Source organism: Ranitomeya imitator, chromosome 9 (assembly GCF_032444005.1).
Source record: "Ranitomeya imitator isolate aRanImi1 chromosome 9, aRanImi1.pri, whole genome shotgun sequence".
NCBI lineage: Eukaryota > Metazoa > Chordata > Amphibia > Anura > Dendrobatidae > Ranitomeya > Ranitomeya imitator.
Window position 1 is genome coordinate 103,898,043 of NC_091290.1, and position 26,279 is coordinate 103,924,321.

General features: G+C 38.5%; 25 non-coding genes across 25 annotated transcripts; all 25 read left to right on the forward strand.

Moving 5' to 3' along the window:
- The first annotated feature begins 1 nt into the window (after position 1).
- On the forward strand, positions 2-83 carry TRNAS-UGA (transfer RNA serine (anticodon UGA)). The gene has a single exon. It is a non-coding gene; the product is annotated as a tRNA-Ser (tRNA).
- Positions 84-745: 662 nt separating this feature from the next.
- Positions 746-817, forward strand: TRNAQ-CUG (transfer RNA glutamine (anticodon CUG)). The gene has a single exon. It is a non-coding gene; the product is annotated as a tRNA-Gln (tRNA).
- Positions 818-2,322: 1,505 nt separating this feature from the next.
- On the forward strand, positions 2,323-2,394 carry TRNAQ-CUG (transfer RNA glutamine (anticodon CUG)). The gene has a single exon. It is a non-coding gene; the product is annotated as a tRNA-Gln (tRNA).
- Positions 2,395-3,891: 1,497 nt separating this feature from the next.
- Positions 3,892-3,963, forward strand: TRNAQ-CUG (transfer RNA glutamine (anticodon CUG)). Its single transcript has one exon. It is a non-coding gene; the product is annotated as a tRNA-Gln (tRNA).
- A 1,506-nt stretch (positions 3,964-5,469) lies between these two features.
- On the forward strand, positions 5,470-5,541 carry TRNAQ-CUG (transfer RNA glutamine (anticodon CUG)). The gene has a single exon. It is a non-coding gene; the product is annotated as a tRNA-Gln (tRNA).
- Positions 5,542-6,309: 768 nt separating this feature from the next.
- Positions 6,310-6,391, forward strand: TRNAS-UGA (transfer RNA serine (anticodon UGA)). The gene has a single exon. It is a non-coding gene; the product is annotated as a tRNA-Ser (tRNA).
- Positions 6,392-7,882: 1,491 nt separating this feature from the next.
- Positions 7,883-7,964, forward strand: TRNAS-UGA (transfer RNA serine (anticodon UGA)). Its single transcript has one exon. It is a non-coding gene; the product is annotated as a tRNA-Ser (tRNA).
- A 1,502-nt stretch (positions 7,965-9,466) lies between these two features.
- On the forward strand, positions 9,467-9,548 carry TRNAS-UGA (transfer RNA serine (anticodon UGA)). The gene has a single exon. It is a non-coding gene; the product is annotated as a tRNA-Ser (tRNA).
- A 662-nt stretch (positions 9,549-10,210) lies between these two features.
- Positions 10,211-10,282, forward strand: TRNAQ-CUG (transfer RNA glutamine (anticodon CUG)). The gene has a single exon. It is a non-coding gene; the product is annotated as a tRNA-Gln (tRNA).
- Positions 10,283-11,050: 768 nt separating this feature from the next.
- TRNAS-UGA (transfer RNA serine (anticodon UGA)) lies at positions 11,051-11,132 on the forward strand. Its single transcript has one exon. It is a non-coding gene; the product is annotated as a tRNA-Ser (tRNA).
- Positions 11,133-12,635: 1,503 nt separating this feature from the next.
- Positions 12,636-12,717, forward strand: TRNAS-UGA (transfer RNA serine (anticodon UGA)). The gene has a single exon. It is a non-coding gene; the product is annotated as a tRNA-Ser (tRNA).
- A 1,494-nt stretch (positions 12,718-14,211) lies between these two features.
- TRNAS-UGA (transfer RNA serine (anticodon UGA)) lies at positions 14,212-14,293 on the forward strand. The gene has a single exon. It is a non-coding gene; the product is annotated as a tRNA-Ser (tRNA).
- Positions 14,294-15,795: 1,502 nt separating this feature from the next.
- TRNAS-UGA (transfer RNA serine (anticodon UGA)) lies at positions 15,796-15,877 on the forward strand. The gene has a single exon. It is a non-coding gene; the product is annotated as a tRNA-Ser (tRNA).
- A 662-nt stretch (positions 15,878-16,539) lies between these two features.
- On the forward strand, positions 16,540-16,611 carry TRNAQ-CUG (transfer RNA glutamine (anticodon CUG)). Its single transcript has one exon. It is a non-coding gene; the product is annotated as a tRNA-Gln (tRNA).
- Positions 16,612-17,379: 768 nt separating this feature from the next.
- On the forward strand, positions 17,380-17,461 carry TRNAS-UGA (transfer RNA serine (anticodon UGA)). The gene has a single exon. It is a non-coding gene; the product is annotated as a tRNA-Ser (tRNA).
- Positions 17,462-18,123: 662 nt separating this feature from the next.
- Positions 18,124-18,195, forward strand: TRNAQ-CUG (transfer RNA glutamine (anticodon CUG)). Its single transcript has one exon. It is a non-coding gene; the product is annotated as a tRNA-Gln (tRNA).
- A 780-nt stretch (positions 18,196-18,975) lies between these two features.
- Positions 18,976-19,057, forward strand: TRNAS-UGA (transfer RNA serine (anticodon UGA)). The gene has a single exon. It is a non-coding gene; the product is annotated as a tRNA-Ser (tRNA).
- A 662-nt stretch (positions 19,058-19,719) lies between these two features.
- TRNAQ-CUG (transfer RNA glutamine (anticodon CUG)) lies at positions 19,720-19,791 on the forward strand. Its single transcript has one exon. It is a non-coding gene; the product is annotated as a tRNA-Gln (tRNA).
- A 768-nt stretch (positions 19,792-20,559) lies between these two features.
- Positions 20,560-20,641, forward strand: TRNAS-UGA (transfer RNA serine (anticodon UGA)). Its single transcript has one exon. It is a non-coding gene; the product is annotated as a tRNA-Ser (tRNA).
- Positions 20,642-21,300: 659 nt separating this feature from the next.
- On the forward strand, positions 21,301-21,372 carry TRNAQ-CUG (transfer RNA glutamine (anticodon CUG)). The gene has a single exon. It is a non-coding gene; the product is annotated as a tRNA-Gln (tRNA).
- Positions 21,373-22,140: 768 nt separating this feature from the next.
- TRNAS-UGA (transfer RNA serine (anticodon UGA)) lies at positions 22,141-22,222 on the forward strand. Its single transcript has one exon. It is a non-coding gene; the product is annotated as a tRNA-Ser (tRNA).
- Positions 22,223-22,884: 662 nt separating this feature from the next.
- TRNAQ-CUG (transfer RNA glutamine (anticodon CUG)) lies at positions 22,885-22,956 on the forward strand. The gene has a single exon. It is a non-coding gene; the product is annotated as a tRNA-Gln (tRNA).
- A 768-nt stretch (positions 22,957-23,724) lies between these two features.
- On the forward strand, positions 23,725-23,806 carry TRNAS-UGA (transfer RNA serine (anticodon UGA)). The gene has a single exon. It is a non-coding gene; the product is annotated as a tRNA-Ser (tRNA).
- A 1,502-nt stretch (positions 23,807-25,308) lies between these two features.
- On the forward strand, positions 25,309-25,390 carry TRNAS-UGA (transfer RNA serine (anticodon UGA)). The gene has a single exon. It is a non-coding gene; the product is annotated as a tRNA-Ser (tRNA).
- A 659-nt stretch (positions 25,391-26,049) lies between these two features.
- Positions 26,050-26,121, forward strand: TRNAQ-CUG (transfer RNA glutamine (anticodon CUG)). Its single transcript has one exon. It is a non-coding gene; the product is annotated as a tRNA-Gln (tRNA).
- Positions 26,122-26,279: the final 158 nt, after the last annotated feature.

Genomic DNA, 26,279 nt, shown 5'->3' on the forward strand with positions numbered 1-26,279 from the left:
AGTAGTCGTGGCCGAGTGGTTAAGGCGATGGACTTGAAATCCATTGGGGTTTCCCCGCGCAGGTTCAAATCCTGCCGACTACGTATATGTTCCTAAAGCTTTTTGACTGATTACCTGAGTAGATTAATTTGCGCGTTTCCTTGTCTACCCCCATGACAGTGATATGCAAACTCTGGAACGGTTTTCAAGAATCAGACTGATTAGATTTTTGGATGTACATTCCATAAGCCGATCTGGTGCTGCATCTCATGTGCATCATGCCGCTAATCAAAAGAAGCACCGTGAGTGTGGCACCAGGTAAGTGGTGCTTCTCCCGCTTTTGTCTAGCGGCCACAGACCATTGTTGTGGCAGATGTACTGGGACATGCACTTTGATTTGCAACAACCTTGAATTATCTCTTGGATGAAACCTTTTACCACACAGTGAAAAATTTTTAGCGACTTCTGGATGAACAGCTTTCTAACAGTATAAGTTTTGCAATTAATTTTTTTCTTGCTCTTTTTCCAAGTAACAGATCCAGCACTCTTTTACTAGTCACTTTTTATCAACATTTAAAACTGTCCATGCTGAGATATCGTGGAACCCTTGGCACACTTGTGGAATAAAAGTTTAGGAGATATTAATTTACCATTGTGTATTAATTGTAGATTTGCACTACAGCTTTAGAGCCTGTTTTCACCATGATTCATGAGTTCAATTGTGCTTTCCAGAACACAAAACTGCAGCCAAGTCTTTTTTGTGTGTGGTTCCATGGTGTAATGGTTAGCACTCTGGACTCTGAATCCAGCGATCTGAGTTCAAATCTCAGTGGAACTTGGGCAGTTTTTCGTACACATGTTTCAATTTTTCCACTGACACTGTGTTCTCCTGTTCCCAAGGTTTAACATAAAAAGAGAAAGTTAAAATCAACATACCAAAAGCCAAAAAAAAGATTTCAATGTTCCAAGCATACATGGAGTGATCACTGTGAGTTCTGTGGCCAAAGCTACCTATGAAGAAGGGTTAATGAAACTTAAAACACCACCATTTTTGGTGGTGTTTTTCTAAAAATTGTTTTGGGCATCTTTTGAGTCTGTTTTTGAGGCTTTGCTTTGCAGCTCACAAAATGCACCAAAAGTCACTTAGGAACCTTTAAGGAGTGTTTCTAACCTAGCCATTGACTTGTATTATAAGTATGGAGCACTTCTAAATGAAAAATACCAGAAGATAGATATGCTTATTTCAGTTAACCGCTTGGAATTTTTCGAAACTTGATGTGGTTAAAAGATGCTAAAAGCCCGATCATATGAACAGCAAGTCTTTTTTTACATGGAAATGAATTTGTTCAGTGTTTTCAGCATTTTCAGAGTAATTTTCAGGAGGTTTTTGGAATGGACCCACTCCATATCCACCTTATGAAGAGGTCAAAGTCTTAAACTGTACATGGTTCCCATTGATGATGACTCGATTTCAGATTTTTACTGGGACCTAGAATTTTGTTTCTATATTCTGAGATATTTTCCAGAGGGATAATCACTGATCTTGATCATGGTGCTATCAGAAAAGGTGTGTGAATCTCATCAAATGTTAATGTCTGAGTAGTCGTGGCCGAGTGGTTAAGGCGATGGACTTGAAATCCGTTGGGGTTGCCCCGCGCAGGTTCAGATCCTGCTTACTACGTATATGTTCCTAAAGCTTTTTGACTGATTACCTGAGTAGATTAATTTGCGCGTTTCCTTGTCTACCGCCATGACAGTGATATGCAAACTCTGGAACGGTTTTCAAGAATCAGACTGATTAGATTATTGGATGTACATTCCATAAGCCGATCTGGCGCTGCATCTCATGTGCATCATGCCGCTAATCAAAAGAAGCACCGTGATTGTGGCACCAGGTAAGTGGTGCTTCTCCCGCTTTTGTCTAGCGGAGACAGACCATTGTTGTGGCAGATGTACTGGGACATGCACTTTGATTTGCAACAACCTTGAATTATCTCTTGGATGAAACCTTTTACCACACAGTGAAAAATTTTTAGTGACTTCTGGATGAACAGCTTTCTAACAGTATAAGTTTTGCAATTAATTTTTTTCTTGCTCTTTTTCCAAGTAACAGATCCAGCACTCTTTTACTAGTCACTTTTTATCAACATTTAAAACTGTCCATGCTGAGATATCGTGGAACCCTTGGCACACTTGTGGAATAAAAGTTTAGGAGATATTAATTTACCATTGTGTATTAATTGTAGATTTGCACTACAGCTTTAGAGCCTGTTTTCACCATGATTCATGAGTTCAATTGTGCTTTCCAGAACACAAAACTGCAGCCAAGTCTTTTTTGTGTGTGGTTCCATGGTGTAATGGTTAGCACTCTGGACTCTGAATCCAGCGATCTGAGTTCAAATCTCAGTGGAACCTGGGCAGTTTTTCGTACACATGTTTCAATTTTTCCACTGACACTGTGTTCTCCTGTTCCCAAGGTTTAACATAAAAAGAGAAAGTTAAAATCAACATGCCAAAAAAAGATTTTAATGTTCCAAGCATACATGGAGTGATCACTGTGAGTTCTGTGGCCAAAGCTACCTATGAAGCAGGGTTAATGAAACTTAAAACACCACTATTTTTGGTGGTGTTTTTCTAAAAATTGTTTTGGGCATCTTTTGAGTCTGTTTTTGAGGCTTTGCTTTGCAGCTCACAAAATGCACCAAAAGTCACTTAGGAACCTTTAAGGAGTGTTTCTAACCTAGCCATTGACTTGTATTATAAGTATGGAGCACTTCTAAATGAAAAATACCAGAAGATAGATATGCTTATTTCAGTTAACCGCTTGGAATTTTTCGAAACTTGATGTGGTTAAAAGATGCTAAAAGCCCGATCATATGAACAGCAAGTCTTTTTTTACATGGAAATGAATTTGTTCAGTGTTTTCAGCATTTTCAGAGTAATTTTCAGGAGGTTTTTGGAATGGACCCACTCCATATCCACCTTATGAAGAGGTCAAAGTCTTAAACTGTACATGGTTCCCATTGATGATGACTCGAAATCAGATTTTTACAGGGACCTAGAATTTTGTTTCTATATTCTGAGATATTTTCCAGAGGGATAATCACTGATCTTGATCATGGTGCTATCAGAAAAGGTGTGTGAATCTCATCAAATGTTAATGTCTGAGTAGTCGTGGCCGAGTGGTTAAGGCGATGGACTTGAAATCCGTTGGGCTTTCCCTGCGCAGGTTCAGATCCTGCTGACTACGTATATGTTCCTAAAGCTTTTTGACTGATTACCTGAGTAGATTAATTTGCGCGTTTCCTTGTCTACCCCCATGACAGTGATATGCAAACTCTGGAACGGTTTTCAAGAATCAGACTGATTAGATTTTTGGATGTACATTCCATAAGCCGATCTGGTGCTGCATCTCATGTGCATCATGCCGCTAATCAAAAGAAGCACCGTGAGTGTGGCACCAGGTAAGTGGTGCTTCTCCCGCTTTTGTCTAGCGGAGACAGACCATTGTTGTGGCAGATGTACTGGGACATGCACTTTGATTTGCAACAACCTTGAATTATCTCTTGGATGAAACCTTTTACCACACAGTGAAAAATTTTTAGTGACTTTTGGATGAACAGCTTTCTAACAGTATAAGTTTTGCAATTAATTTTTTTCTTGCTCTTTTTCCAAGTAACAGATCCAGCACTCTTTTACTAGTCACTTTTTATCAACATTTAAAACTGTCCATGCTGAGATATCGTGGAACCCTTGGCACACTTGTGGAATAAAAGTTTAGGAGATATTAATTTACCATTGTGTATTAATTGTAGATTTGCACTACAGCTTTAGAGCCTGTTTTCACCATGATTCATGAGTTCAATTGTGCTTTCCAGAACACAAAACTGCAGCCACGTCTTTTCTGTGTGTGGTTCCATGGTGTAATGGTTAGCACTCTGGACTCTGAATCCAGTGATCTGAGTTCAAATCTCAGTGGAACCTGGGCAGTTTTTCGTACACATGTTTCAATTTTTCCACTGACACTGTGTTCTCCTGTTCCCAAGGTTTAACATAAAAAGAGAAAGTTAAAATCAACATGCCAAAAAAAGATTTTAATGTTCCAAGCATACATGGAGTGATCACTGTGAGTTCTGTGGCCAAAGCTACCTATGAAGCAGGGTTAATGAAACTTAAAACACCACCATTTTTGGTGGTGTTTTTCTAAAAATTGTTTTGGGCATCTTTTGAGTCTGTTTTTGAGGCTTTGCTTTGCAGCTCACAAAATGCACCAAAAGTCACTTAGGAACCTTTAAGGAGTGTTTCTAACCTAGCCATTGACTTGTATTATAAGTATGGAGCACTTCTAAATGAAAAATACCAGAAGATAGATATGCTTATTTCAGTTAACCGCTTGGAATTTTTGGAAACTTGATGTGAATAAAAGACGCCAAAAGCCCGATCATATGAACAGCAAGTCTTTTTTTACATGGAAATGAATTTGTTCAGTGTTTTCAGCATTTTCAGAGTAATTTTCATGATGTTTTTGGAATGGACCCACTCCATATCCACCTTATGAAGAGGTCAAAGTCTTAAACTGTACATGGTTCCCATTGATGATGACTCGAAATCAGATTTTTACATTTTTACTGGGACCTAGAATTTTGTTTCTATTTTCTGAGATATTTTCCAGAGGGATAATCACTGATCTTGATCATGGTGCTATAAGAAAAGGTGTGTGAATCTCATCAAATGTTAATGTCTGAGTAGTCGTGGCCGAGTAGTTAAGGCGATGGACTTGAAATCCATCCAAGTTTCCCCGCGCAGGTTCAAATCCTGCCGACTACGTATATATTCCTAAAGCTTTTTGACTGATTACCTGAGTAGATTAATTTGCGCGTTTCCTTGTCTACCGCCATGACAGTGATATGCAAACTCTGGAACGGTTTTCAAGAATCAGACTGATTAGATTTTTGGATGTACATTCCATAAGCCGATCTGGCGCTGCATCTCATGTGCATCATGCCGCTAATCAAAAGAAGCACCGTGAGTGTGGCACCAGGTAAGTGGTGCTTCTCCCGCTTTTGTCTAGCGGCCACAGACCATTGTTGTGGCAGATGTACTGGGACATGCACTTTGATTTGCAACAACCTTGAATTATCTCTTGGATGAAACCTTTTACCACACAATGAAACATTTTTAGTGACTTCTGGATGAACAGCTTTCTAACAGTATAAGTTTTGCAATTAATTTTTTTCTTGCTCTTTTTCCAAGTAACAGATCTAGCACTCTTTTTACTAGTCACTTTTTATCAACATTTAAAACTGTCCTTGCTAAGATATCGTGGAACCCTTGGCACACTTGTGGAATAAAAGTTTAGAAGATATTAATTTACCATTGTGTATTAATTGTAGATTTGCACTACAGCTTTAGAGCCTGTTTTCACCATGATTCATGAGTTCAATTGTGCTTTCCAGAACACAAAACTGCAGCCAAGTCTTTTTTGTGTGTGGTTCCATGGTGTAATGGTTAGCACTTTGGACTCTGAATCCAGCGATCTGAGTTCAAATCTCAGTGGAACCTGCGCAGTTTTTCGTACACATGTTTCAATTTTTCCACTGACACTGTGTTCTCCTGTTCCCAAGGTTTAACATAAAAAGAGAAAGTTAAAATCAACATACCAAAAGCCAAAAAAAGTTTTCAATGTTCCAAGCATACATGGAGTGATCACTGTGAGTTCTGTGGCCAAAGCTACCTATGAAGCAGGGTTAATGAAACTTAAAACACCACCATTTTTGGTGGTGTTTTTCTAAAAATTGTTTTGGGCATCTTTTGAGTCTGTTTTTGAGGCTTTGCTTTGCAGCTCACAAAATGCACCAAAAGTCACTTAGGAACCTTTAAGGAGTGTTTCTAACCTAGCCATTGACTTGTATTATAAGTATGGAGCACTTCTAAATGAAAAATACCAGAAGATAGATATGCTTATTTCAGTTAAGCGCTTGGAATTTTTGGAAACTTGATGTGGTTAAAAGACGCCAAAAGCCCGATCATATGAACAGCAAGTCTTTTTTAACATGGAAATGAATTTGTTCAGTGTTTTCAGCATTTTCAGAGTAATTTTCAGGATGTTTTTGGAATGGACCCACTCCATATCCACCTTATGAAGAGGTCAAAGTCTTAAACTGTACATGGTTCCCATTGATGATGACTCGAAATCAGATTTTTACATTTTTACTGGGACCTAGAATTTTGTTTCTATTTTCTGAGATATTTTCCAGAGGGATAATCACTGATCTTGATCATGGTGCTATCAGAAAAGGTGTGTGAATCTCATCAAATGTTAATGTCTGAGTAGTCGTGGCCGAGTGGTTAAGGCGATGGACTTGAAATCCATTGGGGTTTCCCCGCGCAGGTTCAAATCCTGCTGACTACGTATATGTTCCTAAAGCTTTTTGACTGATTACCTGAGTAGATTAATTTGCGCGTTTCCATGACAGTGATATGCAAACTCTGGAACGGTTTTCAAGAATCAGACTGATTAGATTTTTGGATGTACATTCCATAAGCCGATCTGGCGCTGCATCTCATGTGCATCATGCCGCTAATCAAAAGAAGCACCGTGAGTGTGGCACCAGGTAAGTGGTGCTTCTCCCGCTTTTGTCTAGCGGCCACAGACCATTGTTGTGGCAGATGTACTGGGACATGCACTTTGATTTGCAACAACCTTGAATTATCTCTTGGATGAAACCTTTTACCACACAATGAAAAATTTTTAGCGACTTCTGGATGAACAGCTTTCTAACAGTATAAGTTTTGCAATTAATTTTTTTCTTGCTCTTTTTCCAAGTAACAGATCTAGCACTCTTTTTACTAGTCACTTTTTATCAACATTTAAAACTGTCCTTGCTAAGATATCGTGGAACCCTTGGCACACTTGTGGAATAAAAGTTTAGAAGATATTAATTTACCATTGTGTATTAATTGTAGATTTGCACTACAGCTTTAGAGCCTGTTTTCACCATGATTCATGAGTTCAATTGTGCTTTCCAGAACACAAAACTGCAGCCAAGTCTTTTTTGTGTGTGGTTCCATGGTGTAATGGTTAGCACTCTAGACTCTGAATCCAAAGATCTGAGTTCAAATCTCAGTGGAACCTGGGCAGTTTTTCGTACACATGTTTCAATTTTTCCACTGACACTGTGTTCTCCTGTTCCCAAGGTTTAACATAAAAAGAGAAAGTTAAAATCAACATACCAAAAGCCAAAAAAAGATTTCAATGTTCCAAGCATACATGGATTGATCACTGTGAGTTCTGTGGCCAAAGCTACCTCTGAAACAGGATTAATGAAACTTAAAACACCACCATTTTTGGTGGTGATTTTCTAAAAATTGTTTTGGGCATCTTTTGAGTCTGTTTTTGAGGCTTTGCTTTGCAGCTCACAAAATGCACCAAAAGTCACTTAGGAACCTTTAAGGAGTGTTTCTAACCTAGCCATTGACTTGAATTATAAGTATGGAGCACTTCTAAATGAAAAATACCAGAAGATAGATATGCTTATTTCAGTTAACCGCTTGGAATTTTTGGAAACTTGATGTGGTTAAAAGACGCCAAAAGCCCGATCATATGAACAGCAAGTCTTTTTTTACATGGAAATGAATTTGTTCAGTGTTTTCAGCATTTTCAGAGTAATTTTCAGGATGTTTTTGGAATGGACCCACTCCATATCCACCTTATGAAGAGGTCAAAGTCTTAAACTGTACATGGTTCCCATTGATGATGACTCGAAATCAGATTTTTACATTTTTACTGGGACCTAGAATTTTGTTTCTATTTTCTGAGATATTTTCCAGAGGGATAATCACTGATCTTGATCATGGTGCTATCAGAAAAGGTGTGTGAATCTCATCAAATGTTAATGTCTGAGTAGTCGTGGCCGAGTGGTTAAGGCGATGGACTTGAAATCCATTGGGGTTTCCCCACGCAGGTTCAAATCCTGCTGACTACGTATATGTTCCTAAAGCTTTTTGACTGATTACCTGAGTAGATTTATTTGCGCGTTTCCTTGTCTACCGCCATGACAGTGATATGCAAACTCTGGAACGGTTTTCAAGAATCAGACTGATTAGATTTTTGGATGTACATTCCATAAGCCGATCTGGTGCTGCATCTCATGTGCATCATGCCGCTAATCAAAAGAAGCACCGTGAGTGTGGCACCAGGTAAGTGGTGCTTCTCCCGCTTTTGTCTAGCGGCCACAGACCATTGTTGTGGCAGATGTACTGAGACATGCACTTTGATTTGCAACAATCTTGAATTATCTCTTGGATGAAACCTTTTACCACACAGTGAAAAATTTTTAGCGACTTCTGGATGAACAGCTTTCTAACAGTATAAGTTTTGCAATTAATTTTTTTCTTGCTCTTTTTCCAAGTAACAGATCCAGCACTCTTTTACTAGTCACTTTTTATCAACATTTAAAACTGTCCATGCTGAGATATCGTGGAACCCTTGGCACACTTGTGGAATAAAAGTTTAGGAGATATTAATTTACCATTGTGTATTAATTGTAGATTTGCACTACAGCTTTAGAGCCTGTTTTCACCATGATTCATGAGTTCAATTGTGCTTTCCAGAACACAAAACTGCAGCCAATTTTTTTTTGTGTGTGGTTCCATGGTGTAATGGTTAGCACTCTGGACTCTGAATCCAGCTATCTGAGTTCAAATCTCAGTGGAACTTGGGCAGTTTTTCGTACACATGTTTCAATTTTTCCACTGACACTGTGTTCTCCTGTTCCCAAGGTTTAACATAAAAAGAGAAAGTTAAAATCAACATACCAAAAGCCAAAAAAAGATTTCAATGTTCCAAGCATACATGGAGTGATCACTGTGAGTTCTGTGGCCAAAGCTACCTCTGAAACAGGATTAATGAAACTTAAAACACCACCATTTTTGGTGGTGTTTTTCTAAAAATTGTTTTGGGCATCTTTTGAGTCTGTTTTTGAGGCTTTGCTTTGCAGCTCACAAAATGCACCAAAAGTCACTTAGGAACCATTAAGGAGTGTTTCTAACCTAGCCATTGACTTGTATTATAAGTATGGAGCACTTCTAAATGAAAAATACCAGAAGATAGATATGCTTATTTCAGTTAACCGCTTGGAATTTTTGGAAACTTGATGTGGTTAAAAGACGCCAAAAGCCCGATCATATGAACAGCAAGTCTTTTTTTACATGGAAATGAATTTGTTCAGTGTTTTCAGCATTTTCAGAGTAATTTTCAGGATGTTTTTGGAATGGACCCACTCCATATCCACCTTATGAAGAGGTCAAAGTCTTAAACTGTACATGGTTCCCATTGATGATGACTCGAAATCAGATTTTTACATTTTTACTGGGACCTAGAATTTTGTTTCTATTTTCTGAGATATTTTCCAGAGGGATAATCACTGATCTTGATCATGGTGCTATCAGAAAAGGTGTGTGAATCTCATCAAATGTTAATGTCTGAGTAGTCGTGGCCGAGTGGTTAAGGCGATGGACTTGAAATCCATTGGGGTTTCCCCACGCAGGTTCAAATCCTGCTGACTACGTATATGTTCCTAAAGCTCTTTGACTGATTACCTGAGTAGATTTATTTGCGCGTTTCCTTGTCTACCGCCATGACAGTGATATGCAAACTCTGGAACGGTTTTCAAGAATCAGACTGATTAGATTTTTGGATGTACATTCCATAAGCCGATCTGGTGCTGCATCTCATGTGCATCATGCCGCTAATCAAAAGAAGCACCGTGAGTGTGGCACCAGGTAAGTGGTGCTTCTCCCGCTTTTGTCTAGCGGCCACAGACCATTGTTGTGGCAGATGTACTGAGACATGCACTTTGATTTGCAACAATCTTGAATTATCTCTTGGATGAAACCTTTTACCACACAGTGAAAAATTTTTAGCGACTTCTGGATGAACAGCTTTCTAACAGTATAAGTTTTGCAATTAATTTTTTTCTTGCTCTTTTTCCAAGTAACAGATCCAGCACTCTTTTACTAGTCACTTTTTATCAACATTTAAAACTGTCCATGCTGAGATATCGTGGAACCCTTGGCACACTTGTGGAATAAAAGTTTAGGAGATATTAATTTACCATTGTGTATTAATTGTAGATTTGCACTACAGCTTTAGAGCCTGTTTTCACCATGATTCATGAGTTCAATTGTGCTTTCCAGAACACAAAACTGCAGCCAATTTTTTTTTGTGTGTGGTTCCATGGTGTAATGGTTAGCACTCTGGACTCTGAATCCAGCGATCTGAGTTCAAATCTCAGTGGAACCTGGGCAGTTTTTCGTACACATGTTTCAATTTTTCCACTGACACTGTGTTCTCCTGTTCCCAAGGTTTAACATAAAAAGAGAAAGTTAAAATCAACATACCAAAAGCCAAAAAAAGATTTCAATGTTCCAAGCATACATGGAGTGATCACTGTGAGTTCTGTGGCCAAAGCTACCTATGAAGCAGGGTTAATGAAACTTAAAACACCACCATTTTTGGTGGTGTTTTTCTAAAAATTGTTTTGGGCATCTTTTGAGTCTGTTTTTGAGGCTTTGCTTTGCAGCTCACAAAATGCACCAAAAGTCACTTAGGAACCTTTAAGGAGTGTTTCTAACCTAGCCATTGACTTGTATTATAAGTATGGAGCACTTCTAAATGAAAAATACCAGAAGATAGATATGCTTATTTCAGTTAACCGCTTGGAATTTTTGGAAACTTGATGTGGTTAAAAGACGCCAAAAGCCCGATCATATGAACAGCAAGTCTTTTTTTACATGGAAATGAATTTGTTCAGTGTTTTCAGCATTTTCAGAGTAATTTTCAGGATGTTTTTGGAATGGACCCACTCCATATCCACCTTATGAAGAGGTCAAAGTCTTAAACTGTACATGGTTCCCATTGATGATGACTCGAAATCAGATTTTTACATTTTTACTGGGACCTAGAATTTTGTTTCTATTTTCTGAGATATTTTCCAGAGGGATAATCACTGATCTTGATCATGGTGCTATAAGAAAAGGTGTGTGAATCTCATCAAATGTTAATGTCTGAGTAGTCGTGGCCGAGTGGTTAAGGCGATGGACTTGAAATCCATTGGGGTTTCCCCGCGCAGGTTCAAATCCTGCTGCCTACGTATATGTTCCTAAAGCTTTTTGACTGATTACCTGAGTAGATTAATTTGCGCGTTTCCTTGTCTACCCCCATGACAGTGATATGCAAACTCTGGAACGGTTTTCAAGAATCAGACTGATTAAATTTTTGGATGTACATTCCATAAGCCGATCTGGTGCTGCATCTCATGTGCATCATGCCGCTAATCAAAAGAAGCACCGTGAGTGTGGCACCAGGTAAGTGGTGCTTGTCCCGCTTTTGTCTAGCGGCCACAGACCATTGTTGTGGCAGATGTACTGGGACATGCACTTTGATTTGCAACAACCTTGAATTATCTCTTGGATGAAACCTTTTACCACACAATGAAAAATTTTTAGCGACTTCTGGATGAACAGCTTTCTAACAGTATAAGTTTTGCAATTAATTTTTTTCTTGCTCTTTTTCCAAGTAACAGATCTAGCACTCTTTTTACTAGTCACTTTTTATCAACATTTAAAACTGTCCTTGCTAAGATATCGTGGAACCCTTGGCACACTTGTGGAATAAAAGTTTAGAAGATATTAATTTACCATTGTGTATTAATTGTAGATTTGCACTACAGCTTTAGAGCCTGTTTTCACCATGATTCATGAGTTCAATTGTGCTTTCCAGAACACAAAACTGCAGCCAAGTCTTTTTTGTGTGTGGTTCCATGGTGTAATGGTTAGCACTCTAGACTCTGAATCCAGCAATCTGAGTTCAAATCTCAGTGGAACCTGGGCAGTTTTTCGTACACATGTTTCAATTTTTCCACTGACACTGTGTTCTCCTGTTCCCAAGGTTTAACATAAAAAGAGAAAGTTAAAATCAACATACCAAAAGCCAAAAAAAGATTTCAATGTTCCAAGCATACATGGAGTGATCACTGTGAGTTCTGTGGCCAAAGCTACCTCTGAAACAGGATTAATGAAACTTAAAACACCACCATTTTTGGTGGTGTTTTTCTAAAAATTGTTTTGGGCATCTTTTGAGTCTGTTTTTGAGGCTTTGCTTTGCAGCTCACAAAATGCACCAAAAGTCACTTAGGAACCTTTAAGGAGTGTTTCTAACCTAGCCATTGACTTGAATTATAAGTATGGAGCACTTCTAAATGAAAAATACCAGAAGATAGATATGCTTATTTCAGTTAACCGCTTGGAATTTTTGGAAACTTGATGTGGTTAAAAGACGCCAAAAGCCCGATCATATGAACAGCAAGTCTTTTTTTACATGGAAATGAATTTGTTCAGTGTTTTCAGCATTTTCAGAGTAATTTTCAGGATGTTTTTGGAATGGACCCACTCCATATCCACCTTATGAAGAGGTCAAAGTCTTAAACTGTACATGGTTCCCATTGATGATGACTCGAAATCAGATTTTTACATTTTTACTGGGACCTAGAATTTTGTTTCTATTTTCTGAGATATTTTCCAGAGGGATAATCACTGATCTTGATCATGGTGCTATCAGAAAAGGTGTGTGAATCTCATCAAATGTTAATGTCTGAGTAGTCGTGGCTGAGTGGTTAAGGCGATGGACTTGAAATCCATTGGGGTTTCCCCGCGCAGGTTCAAATCCTGCTGACTACGTATATGTTCCTAAAGCTTTTTGACTGATTACCTGAGTAGATTAATTTGCGCGTTTCCTTGTCTACCCCCATGACAGTGATATGCAAACTCTGGAACGGTTTTCAAGAATCAGACTGATTAGATTTTTGGATGTACATTCCATAAGCCGATCTGGTGCTGCATCTCATGTGCATCATGCCGCTAATCAAAAGAAGCACCGTGAGTGTGGCACCAGGTAAGTGGTGCTTGTCCCGCTTTTGTCTAGCGGCCACAGACCATTGTTGTGGCAGATGTACTGGGACATGCACTTTGATTTGCAACAACCTTGAATTATCTCTTGGATGAAACCTTTTACCACACAATGAAAAATATTTAGCGACTTCTGGATGAACAGCTTTCTAACAGTATAAGTTTTGCAAATAATTTTTTTCTTGCTCTTTTTCCAAGTAACAGATCTAGCACTCTTTTACTAGTCACTTTTTATCAACATTTAAAACTGTCCTTGCTGAGATATCGTGGAACCCTTGGCACACTTGTGGAATAAAAGTTTAGGAGATATTAATTTACCATTGTGTATTAATTGTAGATTTGCACTACAGCTTTAGAGCCTGTTTTCACCATGATTCATGAGTTCAATTGTGCTTTCCAGAACACAAAACTGCAGCCAAGTCTTTTTTGTGTGTGGTTCCATGGTGTAATGGTTAGCACTCTGGACTCTGAATCCAGCGATCTGAGTTCAAATATCAGTGGAACCTGGGCAGTTTTTCGTACACATGTTTCAATTTTTTCACTGACACCGTGTTCTCCTGTTCCCAAGGTTTAACATAAAAAGAGAAAGTTAAAATCAACATACCAAAAGCCAAAAAAAGATTTCAATGTTCCAAGCATACATGGAGTGATCACTGTGAGTTCTGTGGCCAAAGCTACCTATGAAGCAGGGTTAATGAAACTTAAAACACCACCATTTTTGGTGGTGTTTTTCTAAAAATTGTTTTGGGCATCTTTTGAGTCTGTTTTTGAGGCTTTGCTTTGCAGCTCACAAAATGCACCAAAAGTCACTTAGGAACCTTTAAGGAGTGTTTCTAACCTAGCCATTGACTTGTATTATAAGTATGGAGCACTTCTAAATGAAAAATACCAGAAGATAGATATGCTTATTTCAGTTAACCGCTTGGAATTTTTGGAAACTTGATGTGGTTAAAAGACGCCAAAAGCCCGATCATATGAACAGCAAGTCTTTTTTTACATGGAAATGAATTTGTTCAGTGTTTTCAGTATTTTCAGAGTAATTTTCAGGATGTTTTTGGAATGGACCCACTCCATATCCACCTTATGAAGAGGTCAAAGTCTTAAACTGTACATGGTTCCCATTGATGATGACTCGAAATCAGATTTTTACTGGGACCTAGAATTTTGTTTCTATTTTCTGAGATATTTTCCAGAGGGATAATCACTGATCTTGATCATGGTGCTATAAGAAAAGGTGTGTGAATCTCATCAAATGTTAATGTCTGAGTAGTCGTGGCCGAGTGGTTAAGGCGATGGACTTGAAGTCCATTGGGGTTTCCCCGCGCAGGTTCAAATCCTGCCGACTACGTATATATTCCTAAAGCTTTTTGACTGATTACCTGAGTAGATTAATTTGCGCGTTTCCTTGTCTACCGCCATGACAGTGATATGCAAACTCTGGAACGGTTTTCAAGAATCAGACTGATTAGATTTTTGGATGTACATTCCATAAGCCGATCTGGCGCTGCATCTCATGTGCATCATGCCGCTAATCAAAAGAAGCACCGTGAGTGTGGCACCAGGTAAGTGGTGCTTCTCCCGCTTTTGTCTAGCGGCCACAGACCATTGTTGTGGCAGATGTACTGGGCATGCACTTTGATTTGCAACAACCTTGAATTATCTCTTGGATGAAACCTTTTACCACACAATGAAAAATTTTTAGCGACTTCTGGATGAACAGCTTTCTAACAGTATAAGTTTTGCAATTAATTTTTTTCTTGCTCTTTTTCCAAGTAACAGATCTAGCACTCTTTTTACTAGTCACTTTTTATCAACATTTAAAACTGTCCTTGCTAAGATATCGTGGAACCCTTGGCACACTTGTGGAATAAAAGTTTAGAAGATATTAATTTACCATTGTGTATTAATTGTAGATTTGCACTACAGCTTTAGAGCCTGTTTTCACCATGATTCATGAGTTCAATTGTGCTTTCCAGAACACAAAACTGCAGCCAAGTCTTTTTTGTGTGTGGTTCCATGGTGTAATGGTTAGCACTCTAGACTCTGAATCCAGCAATCTGAGTTCAAATCTCAGTGGAACCTGGGCAGTTTTTCGTACACATGTTTCAATTTTTCCACTGACACTGTGTTCTCCTGTTCCCAAGGTTTAACATAAAAAGAGAAAGTTAAAATCAACATACCAAAAGCCAAAAAAAGATTTCAATGTTCCAAGCATACATGGAGTGATCACTGTGAGTTCTGTGGCCAAAGCTACCTCTGAAACAGGATTAATGAAACTTAAAACACCACCATTTTTGGTGGTGTTTTTCTAAAAATTGTTTTGGGCATCTTTTGAGTCTGTTTTTGAGGCTTTGCTTTGCAGCTCACAAAATGCACCAAAAGTCACTTAGGAACCTTTAAGGAGTGTTTCTAACCTAGCCATTGACTTGAATTATAAGTATGGAGCACTTCTAAATGAAAAATACCAGAAGATAGATATGCTTATTTCAGTTAACCGCTTGGAATTTTTGGAAACTTGATGTGGTTAAAAGACGCCAAAAGCCCGATCATATGAACAGCAAGTCTTTTTTTACATGGAAATGAATTTGTTCAGTGTTTTCAGCATTTTCAGAGTAATTTTCAGGATGTTTTTGGAATGGACCCACTCCATATCCACCTTATGAAGAGGTCAAAGTCTTAAACTGTACATGGTTCCCATTGATGATGACTCGAAATCAGATTTTTACATTTTTACTGGGACCTAGAATTTTGTTTCTATTTTCTGAGATATTTTCCAGAGGGATAATCACTGATCTTGATCATGGTGCTATCAGAAAAGGTGTGTGAATCTCATCAAATGTTAATGTCTGAGTAGTCGTGGCCGAGGGGTTAAGGCGATGGACTTGAAATCCATTGGAGTTTCCCCGCGCAGGTTCAAATCCTGCTGACTACGTATATGTTCCTAAAGCTTTTTGACTGATTACCTGAGTAGATTAATTTGCGCGTTTCCTTGTCTACCGCCATGACAGTGATATGCAAACTCTGGAACGGTTTTCAAGAATCAGACTGATTAGATTTTTGGATGTACATTCCATAAGCCGATCTGGTGCTGCATCTCATGTGCATCATGCCGCTAATCAAAAGATGCACCGTGAGTGTGGCACCAGGTAAGTGGTGCTTCTCCCGCTTTTGTCTAGCGGCCACAGACCATTGTTGTGGCAGATGTACTGAGACATGCACTTTGATTTGCAACAATCTTGAATTACCTCTTGGATGAAACCTTTTACCACACAGTGAAAAATTTTTAGCAACTTCTGGATGAACAGCTTTCTAACAGTATAAGTTTTGCAATTAATTTTTTTCTTGCTCTTTTTCCAAGTAACAGATCCAGCACTCTTTTACTAGTCACTTTTTATCAACATTTAAAACTGTCCATGCTGAGATATCGTGGAACCCTTGGCACACTTGTGGAATAAAAGTTTAGGAGATATTAATTTACCATTGTGTATTAATTGTAGATTTGCACTACAGCTTTAGAGCCTGTTTTCACCATGATTCATGAGTTCAATTGTGCTTTCCAGAACACAAAACTGCAGCCAAGTCTTTTTTGTGTGTGGTTCCATGGTGTAATGGTTAGCACTCTGGACTCTGAATCCAGCGATCTGAGTTCAAATCTCAGTGGAACCTGGGCAGTTTTTCGTACACATGTTTCAATTTTTCCACTGACACTGTGTTCTCCTGTTCCCAAGGTTTAACATAAAAAGAGAAAGTTAAAATCAACATACCAAAAGCCAAAAAAAGATTTCAATGTTCCAAGCATACATGGAGTGATCACTGTGAGTTCTGTGGCCAAAGCTACCTATGAAGCAGGGTTAATGAAACTTAAAACACCACCATTTTTGGTGGTGTTTTTCTAAAAATTGTTTTGGGCATCTTTTGAGTCTGTTTTTGAGGCTTTGCTTTGCAGCTCACAAAATGCACCAAAAGTCACTTAGGAACCTTTAAGGAGTGTTTCTAACCTAGCCATTGACTTGTATTATAAGTATGGAGCACTTCTAAATGAAAAATACCAGAAGATAGATATGCTTATTTCAGTTAACCGCTTGGAATTTTTGGAAACTTGATGTGGTTAAAAGACGCCAAAAGCCCGATCATATGAACAGCAAGTCTTTTTTAACATGGAAATGAATTTGTTCAGTGTTTTCAGCATTTTCAGAGTAATTTTCAGGATGTTTTTGGAATGGACCCACTCCATATCCACCTTATGAAGAGGTCAAAGTCTTAAACTGTACATGGTTCCCATTGATGATGACTCGAAATCAGATTTTTACATTTTTACTGGGACCTAGAATTTTGTTTCTATTTTCTGAGATATTTTCCAGAGGGATAATCACTGATCTTGATCATGGTGCTATAAGAAAAGGTGTGTGAATCTCATCAAACGTTAATGTCTGAGTAGTCGTGGCCGAGTGGTTAACGCGATGGACTTGAAATCCATTGGGGTTTCCCCGCGCAGGTTCAAATCCTGCCAACTACGTATATATTCCTAAAGCTTTTTGACTGATTACCTGAGTAGATTAATTTGCGCGTTTCCTTGTCTACCGCCGTGACAGTGATATGCAAACTCTGGAACGGTTTTCAAGAATCAGACTGATTAGATTTTTGGATGTACATTCCATAAGCCGATCTGGCGCTGCATCTCATGTGCATCATGCCGCTAATCAAAAGAAGCACCGTGAGTGTGGCACCAGGTAAGTGGTGCTTCTTCCGCTTTTGCCTAGCGGCCACAGACCATTGTTGTGGCAGATGTACTGGGACATGCACTTTGATTTACAACAACCTTGAATTATCTCTTGGATGAAACCTATTACCACACAATGAAAAATTTTTAGCGACTTCTGGATGAACAGCTTTCTAACAGTATAAGTTTTGCAAATAATTTTTTTCTTGCTCTTTTTCCAAGTAACAGATCTAGCACTCTTTTACTAGTCACTTTTTATCAACATTTAAAACTGTCCTTGCTGAGATATCGTGGAACCCTTGGCACACTTGTGGAATAAAAGTTTAGAAGATATTAATTTTCCATTGTGTATTAATTGTAGATTTGCACTACAGCTTTAGAGCCTGTTTTCACCATGATTCATGAGTTCAATTGTGCTTTTCAGAACACAAAACTGCAGCCAAGTCTTTTTTGTGTGTGGTTCCATGGTGTAATGGTTAGCACTCTGGACTCTGAATCCAGCGACCTGAGTTCAAATCTCAGTGGAACCTGGGCAGTTTTTCGTACACATGTTTCAATTTTTCCACTGACACTGTGTTCTCCTGTTCCCAAGGTTTAACATAAAAAGAGAAAGTTAAAATCAACATACCAAAAGCCAAAAAAAAGATTTCAATGTTCCAAGCATACATGGAGTGATCACTGTGAGTTCTGTGGCCAAAGCTACCTATGAAGCAGGGTTAATGAAACTTAAAACACCACCATTTTTGGTGGTGTTTTGGTGGTGTTTTTCTAAAAATTGTTTTGGGCATCTTTTGAGTCTGTTTTTGAGGCTTTGCTTTGCAGCTCACAAAATGCACCAAAAGTCACTTAGGAACCTTTAAGGAGTGTTTCTAACCTAGCCATTGACTTGTATTATAAGTATGGAGCACTTCTAAATGAAAAATACCAGAAGATAGATATGCTTATTTCAGTTAACCGCTTGGAATTTTTGGAAACTTGATGTGGTTAAAAGACGCCAAAAGCCCGATCATATGAACAGCAAGTCTTTTTTTACATGGAAATGAATTTGTTCAGTGTTTTCAGCATTTTCAGAGTAATTTTCAGGATGTTTTTGGAATGGACCCACTCCATATCCACCTTATGAAGAGGTCAAAGTCTTAAACTGTACATGGTTCCCATTGATGATGACTCAAAATCAGATTTTTACATTTTTACTGGGACCTAGAATTTTGTTTCTATTTTCTGAGATATTTTCCAGAGGGATAATCACTGATCTTGATCATGGTGCTATAAGAAAAGGTGTGCGAATCTCATCAAATGTTAATGTCTGAGTAGTCGTGGCCGAGTGGTTAAGGCGATGGACTTGAAATCCATTGGGGTTTCCCTGCGCAGGTTCAAATCCTGCTGACTACGTATATGTTCCTAAAGCTTTTTGACTGATTACCTGAGTAGATTAATTTGCGCGTTTCCTTGTCTACCCCCATGACATTGATATGCAAACTCTGGAACGGTTTTCAAGAATCAGACTGATTATGTTTTTGGATGTACAATCCATAAGCCGATCTGGTGCTGCATCTCATGTGCATCATGCCGCTAATCAAAAGAAGCACCGTGAGTGTGGCACCAGGTAAGTGGTGCTTCTCCCGCTTTTGTCTAGCGGCCACAGACCATTGTTGTGGCAGATGTACTGAGACATGCACTTTGATTTGCAACAATCTTGAATTATCTCTTGGATGAAACCTTTTACCACACAGTGAAAAATTTTTAGCGACTTCTGGATGAACAGCTTTCTAACAGTATAAGTTTTGCAATTAATTTTTTTCTTGTTTTTTTTCCAAGTAACAGATCCAGCACTCTTTTACTAGTCACTTTTTATCAACATTTAAAACTGTCCATGCTGAGATATCGTGGAACCCTTGGCACACTTGTGGAATAAAAGTTTAGGAGATATTAATTTACCATTGTGTATTAATTGTAGATTTGCACTACAGCTTTAGAGCCTGTTTTCACCATGTTTCATGAGTTCAATTGTGCTTTCCAGAACACAAAACTGCAGCCAAGTCTTTTTTGTGTGTGGTTCCATGGTGTAATGGTTAGCACTCTGGACTCTGAATCCAGCGATCTGAGTTCAAATCTCAGTGGAACCTGGGCAGTTTTTCGTACACATGTTTCAATTTTTCCACTGACACTGTGTTCTCCTGTTCCCAAGGTTTAACATAAAAAGAGAAAGTTAAAATCAACATACCAAAAGCCAAAAAAAGATTTCAATGTTCCAAGCATACATGGAGTGATCACTGTGAGTTCTGTGGCCAAAGCTACCTATGAAGCAGGGTTAATGAAACTTAAAACACCACCATTTTTGGTGGTGTTTTTCTAAAAATTGTTTTGGGCATCTTTTGAGTCTGTTTTTGAGGCTTTGCTTTGCAGCTCACAAAATGCACCAAAAGTCACTTAGGAACCTTTAAGGAGTGTTTCTAACCTAGCCATTGACTTGTATTATAAGTATGGAGCACTTCTAAATGAAAAATACCAGAAGATAGATATGCTTATTTCAGTTAACCGCTTGGAATTTTTGGAAACTTGATGTGGTTAAAAGACGCCAAAAGCCCGATCATATGAACAGCAAGTCTTTTTTTACATGGAAATGAATTTGTTCAGTGTTTTCAGCATTTTCAGAGTAATTTTCAGGATGTTTTTGGAATGGACCCACTCCATATCCACCTTATGAAGAGGTAGAAGTCTAAAACTGTACATGGTTCCCATTGATGATGACTCGAAATCAGATTTTTACATTTTTACTGGGACCTAGAATTTTGTTTCTATTTTCTGAGATATTTTCCAGAGGGATAATCACTGATCTTGATCATGGTGCTATCAGAAAAGGTGTGTGAATCTCATCAAATGTTAATGTCTGAGTAGTCGTGGCCGAGTGGTTAAGGCGATGGACTTGAAATCCATTGGGGTTTCCCCGCGCAGGTTCAAATCCTGCCGACTACGTATATGTTCCTAAAGCTTTTTGACTGATTACCTGAGTAGATTAATTTGCGCGTTTCCTTGTCTACCGCCGTGACAGTGATATGCAAACTCTGGAACGGTTTTCAAGAATCAGACTGATTAGATTTTTGGATGTACATTCCATAAGCCGATCTGGCGCTGCATCTCATGTGCATCATGCTAATCAAAAGAAGCACCGTGAGTGTGGCACCAGGTAAGTGGTGCTTCTCCCGCTTTTGTCTAGCGGCCACAGACCATTGTTGTGGCAGATGTACTGAGACATGCACTTTGATTTGCAACAATCTTGAATTATCTCTTGGATGAAACCTTTTACCACACAGTGAAAAATTTTTAGCGACTTCTGGATGAACAGCTTTCTAACAGTATAAGTTTTGCAATTAATTTTTTTCTTGCTCTTTTTCCAAGTAACAGATCCAGCACTCTTTTACTAGTCACTTTTTATTAACATTTAAAACTGTCCATGCTGAGATATCGTGGAACCCTTGGCACACTTGTGGAATAAAAGTTTAGGAGATATTAATTTACCATTGTGTATTAATTGTAGATTTGCACTACAGCTTTAGAGCCTGTTTTCACCATGATTCATGAGTTTAATTGTGCTTTCCAGAACACAAAACTGCAGCCAAGTCTTTTTTGTGTGTGGTTCCATGGTGTAATGGTTAGCACTCTGGACTCTGAATCCAGCGATCTGAGTTCAAATCTCAGTGGAACCTGGGCAGTTTTTCGTACACATGTTTCAATTTTTCCACTGACACTGTGTTCTCTTGTTCCCAAGGTTTAACATAAAAAGAGAAAGTTAAAATCAACATACCAAAAGCCAAAAAAAGATTTCAATGTTCCAAGCATACATGGAGTGATCACTGTGAGTTCTGTGGCCAAAGCTACCTATGAAGCAGGGTTAATGAAACTTAAAACACCACCATTTTTGGTGGTGTTTTTCTAAAAATTGTTTTGGGCATCTTTTGAGTCTGTTTTTGAGGCTTTGCTTTGCAGCTCACAAAATGCACCAAAAGTCACTTAGGAACCTTTAAGGAGTGTTTCTAACCTAGCCATTGACTTGTATTATAAGTATGGAGCACTTCTAAATGAAAAATACCAGAAGATAGATATGCTTATTTCAGTTAACCGCTTGGAATTTTTGGAAACTTGATGTGGTTAAAAGACGCCAAAAGCCCGATCATATGAACAGCAAGTCTTTTTTAACATGGAAATGAATTTGTTCAGTGTTTTCAGCATTTTCAGAGTAATTTTCAGGATGTTTTTGGAATGGACCCACTCCATATCCACCTTATGAAGAGGTCAAAGTCTTAAACTGTACATGGTTCCCATTGATGATGACTCGAAATCAGATTTTTACATTTTTACTGGGACCTAGAATTTTGTTTCTATTTTCTGAGATATTTTCCAGAGGGATAATCACTGATCTTGATCATGGTGCTATAAGAAAAGGTGTGTGAATCTCATCAAATGTTAATGTCTGAGTAGTCGTGGCCGAGTGGTTAACGCGATGGACTTGAAATCCATTGGGGTTTCCCCGTGCAGGTTCAAATCCTGCCGACTACGTATATATTCCTAAAGCTTTTTGACTGATTACCTGAGTAGATTAATTTGCGCGTTTCCTTGTCTACCGCCGTGACAGTGATATGCAAACTCTGGAACGGTTTTCAAGAATCAGACTGATTAGATTTTTGGATGTACATTCCATAAGCCGATCTGGCGCTGCATCTCATGTGCATCATGCCGCTAATCAAAAGAAGCACCGTGAGTGTGGCACCAGGTAAGTGGTGCTTCTCCCGCTTTTGTCTAGCGGCCACAGACCATTGTTGTGGCAGATGTACTGGGACATGCACTTTGATTTGCAACAACCTTGAATTATCTCTTGGATGAAACCTTTTACCACACAATGAAAAATTTTTAGCGACTTCTGGATGAACAGCTTTCTAACAGTATACGTTTTGCAATTAATTTTTTTCTTGCTCTTTTTCCAAGTAACAGATCCAGCACTCTTTTACAAGTCACTTTTTATCAACATTTAAAACTGTCCATGCTGAGATATCGTGGAACCCTTGGCACACTTGTGGAATAAAAGTTTAGAAGATATTAATTTACCATTGTGTATTAATTGTAGATTTGCACTACAGCTTTAGAGCCTGTTTTCACCATGATTCATGAGTTCAATTGTGCTTTCCAGAACACAAAACTGCAGCCAAGTCTTTTTTGTGTGTGGTTCCATGGTGTAATGGTTAGCACTCTGGACTCTGAATCCAGCGATCTGAGTTCAAATCTCAGTGGAACCTGGGCAGTTTTTCGTACACATGTTTCAATTTTTCCACTGACACTGTGTTCTCTTGTTCCCAAGGTTTAACATAAAAAGAGAAAGTTAAAATCAACATACCAAAAGCCAAAAAAAGATTTCAATGTTCCAAGCATACATGGAGTGATCACTGTGAGTTCTGTGGCCAAAGCTACCTCTGAAACAGGATTAATGAAACTTAAAACACCACCGTTTTTGGTGGTGTTTTTCTAAAAATTGTTTTGGGCATCTTTTGAGTCTGTTTTTGAGGCTTTGCTTTGCAGCTCACAAAATGCACCAAAAGTCACTTAGGAACCTTTAAGGAGTGTTTCTAACCTAGCCATTGACTTGTATTATAAGTATGGAGCACTTCTAAATGAAAAATACCAGAAGATAGATATGCTTATTTCAGTTAACCGCTTGGAATTTTTGGAAACTTGATGTGGTTAAAAGACGCCAAAAGCCCGATCATATGAACAGCAAGTCTTTTTTAACATGGAAATGAATTTGTTCAGTGTTTTCAGCATTTTCAGAGTAATTTTCAGGATGTTTTTGGAATGGACCCACTCCATATCCACCTTATGAAGAGGTCAAAGTCTTAAACTGTACATGGTTCCCATTGATGATGACTCGAAATCAGATTTTTACATTTTTACTGGGACCTAGAATTTTGTTTCTATTTTCTGAGATATTTTCCAGAGGGATAATCACTGATCTTGATCATGGTGCTATAAGAAAAGGTGTGTGAATCTCATCAAATGTTAATGTCTGAGTAGTCGTCGCCGAGTGGTTAAGGCGATGGACTTGAAATCCATTGGGGTTTCCCCGCGCAGGTTCAAATCCTGCTGACTGCGTATATGTTCCTAAAGCTTTTTGACTGATTACCTGAGTAGATTAATTTGCGCGTTTCCTTGTCTACCGCCATGACAGTGATATGCAAACTCTGGAATGGTTTTCAAGAATCAGACTGATTAAATTTTTGGATGTACATTCCATAAGCCGATCTGGCGCTGCATCTCATGTGCATCATGCTGCTAATCAAAAGAAGCACCGTGAGTGTGACACCAGGTAAGTGGTGCTTCTCCCGCTTTTGTCTAGCGGCCACAGACCATTGTTGTGGCAGATGTACTGAGACATGCACTTTGATTTGCAACAATCTTGAATTATCTCTTGGATGAAACCTTTTACCACACAGTGAAAAATTTTTAGCGACTTCTGGATGAACAGCTTTCTAACAGTATAAGTTTTGCAATTAATTTTTTTCTTGCTCTTTTTCCAAGTAACAGATCCAGCACTCTTTTACTAGTCACTTTTTATCAACATTTAAAACTGTCCATGCTGAGATATCGTGGAACCCTTGGCACACTTGTGGAATAAAAGTTTAGGAGATATTAATTTACCATTGTGTATTAATTGTAGATTTGCACTACAGCTTTAGAGCCTGTTTTCACCATGATTCATGAGTTTAATTGTGCTTTCCAGAACACAAAACTGCAGCCAAGTCTTTTTTGTGTGTGGTTCCATGGTGTAATGGTTAGCACTCTTGACTCTGAATCCAGCGATCTGAGTTCAAATCTCAGTGGAACCTGGGCAGTTTTTCGTACACATGTTTCAATTTTTCCACTGACACTGTGTTCTCCTGTTCCCAAGGTTTAACATAAAAAGAGAAAGTTAAAATCAACATACCAAAAGCCAAAAAAAGATTTCAATGTTCCAAGCATACATGGAGTGATCACTGTGAGTTCTGTGGCCAAAGCTACCTCTGAAACAGGATTAATGAAACTTAAAACACCACCATTTTTGGTGGTGTTTTTCTAAAAATTGTTTTGGGCATCTTTTGAGTCTGTTTTTGAGGCTTTGCTTTGCAGCTCACAAAATGCACCAAAAGTCACTTAGGAACCTTTAAGGAGTGTTTCTAACCTAGCCATTGACTTGTATTATAAGTATGGAGCACTTCTAAATGAAAAATACCAGAAGATAGATATGCTTATTTCAGTTAACCGCTTGGAATTTTTGGAAACTTGATGTGGTTAAAAGACGCCAAAAGCCCGATCATATGAACAGCAAGTCTTTTTTAACATGGAAATGAATTTGTTCAGTGTTTTCAGCATTTTCAGAGTAATTTTCAGGATGTTTTTGGAATGGACCCACTCCATATCCACCGTATGAAGAGGTCAAAGTCTTAAACTGTACATGGTTCCCATTGATGATGACTCGAAATCAGATTTTTACATTTTTACTGGGACCTAGAATTTTGTTTCTATTTTCTGAGATATTTTCCAGAGGGATAATCACTGATCTTGATCATGGTGCTATAAGAAAAGGTGTGTGAATCTCATCAAATGTTAATGTCTGAGTAGTCGTGGCCGAGTGGTTAACGCGATGGACTTGAAATCCATTGGGGTTTCCCCGCGCAGGTTCAAATCCTGCCGACTACGTATATATTCCTAAAGCTTTTTGACTGATTACCTGAGTAGATTAATTTGCGCGTTTCCTTGTCTACCGCCGTGACAGTGATATGCAAACTCTGGAACGGTTTTCAAGAATCAGACTGATTAGATTTTTGGATGTACATTCCATAAGCCGATCTGGCGCTGCATCTCATGTGCATCATGCTAATCAAAAGAAGCACCGTGAGTGTGGCACCAGGTAAGTGGTGCTTCTCCCGCTTTTGTCTAGCGGCCACAGACCATTGTTGTGGCAGATGTACTGAGACATGCACTTTGATTTGCAACAATCTTGAATTATCTCTTGGATGAAACCTTTTACCACACAGTGAAAAATTTTTAGCGACTTCTGGATGAACAGCTTTCTAACAGTATAAGTTTTGCAATTAATTTTTTTCTTGCTCTTTTTCCAAGTAACAGATCCAGCACTCTTTTACTAGTCACTTTTTATTAACATTTAAAACTGTCCATGCTGAGATATCGTGGAACCCTTGGCACACTTGTGGAATAAAAGTTTAGGAGATATTAATTTACCATTGTGTATTAATTGTAGATTTGCACTACAGCTTTAGAGCCTGTTTTCACCATGATTCATGAGTTTAATTGTGCTTTCCAGAACACAAAACTGCAGCCAAGTCTTTTTTGTGTGTGGTTCCATGGTGTAATGGTTAGCACTCTGGACTCTGAATCCAGCGATCTGAGTTCAAATCTCAGTGGAACCTGGGCAGTTTTTCGTACACATGTTTCAATTTTTCCACTGACACTGTGTTCTCTTGTTCCCAAGGTTTAACATAAAAAGAGAAAGTTAAAATCAACATACCAAAAGCCAAAAAAAGATTTCAATGTTCCAAGCATACATGGAGTGATCACTGTGAGTTCT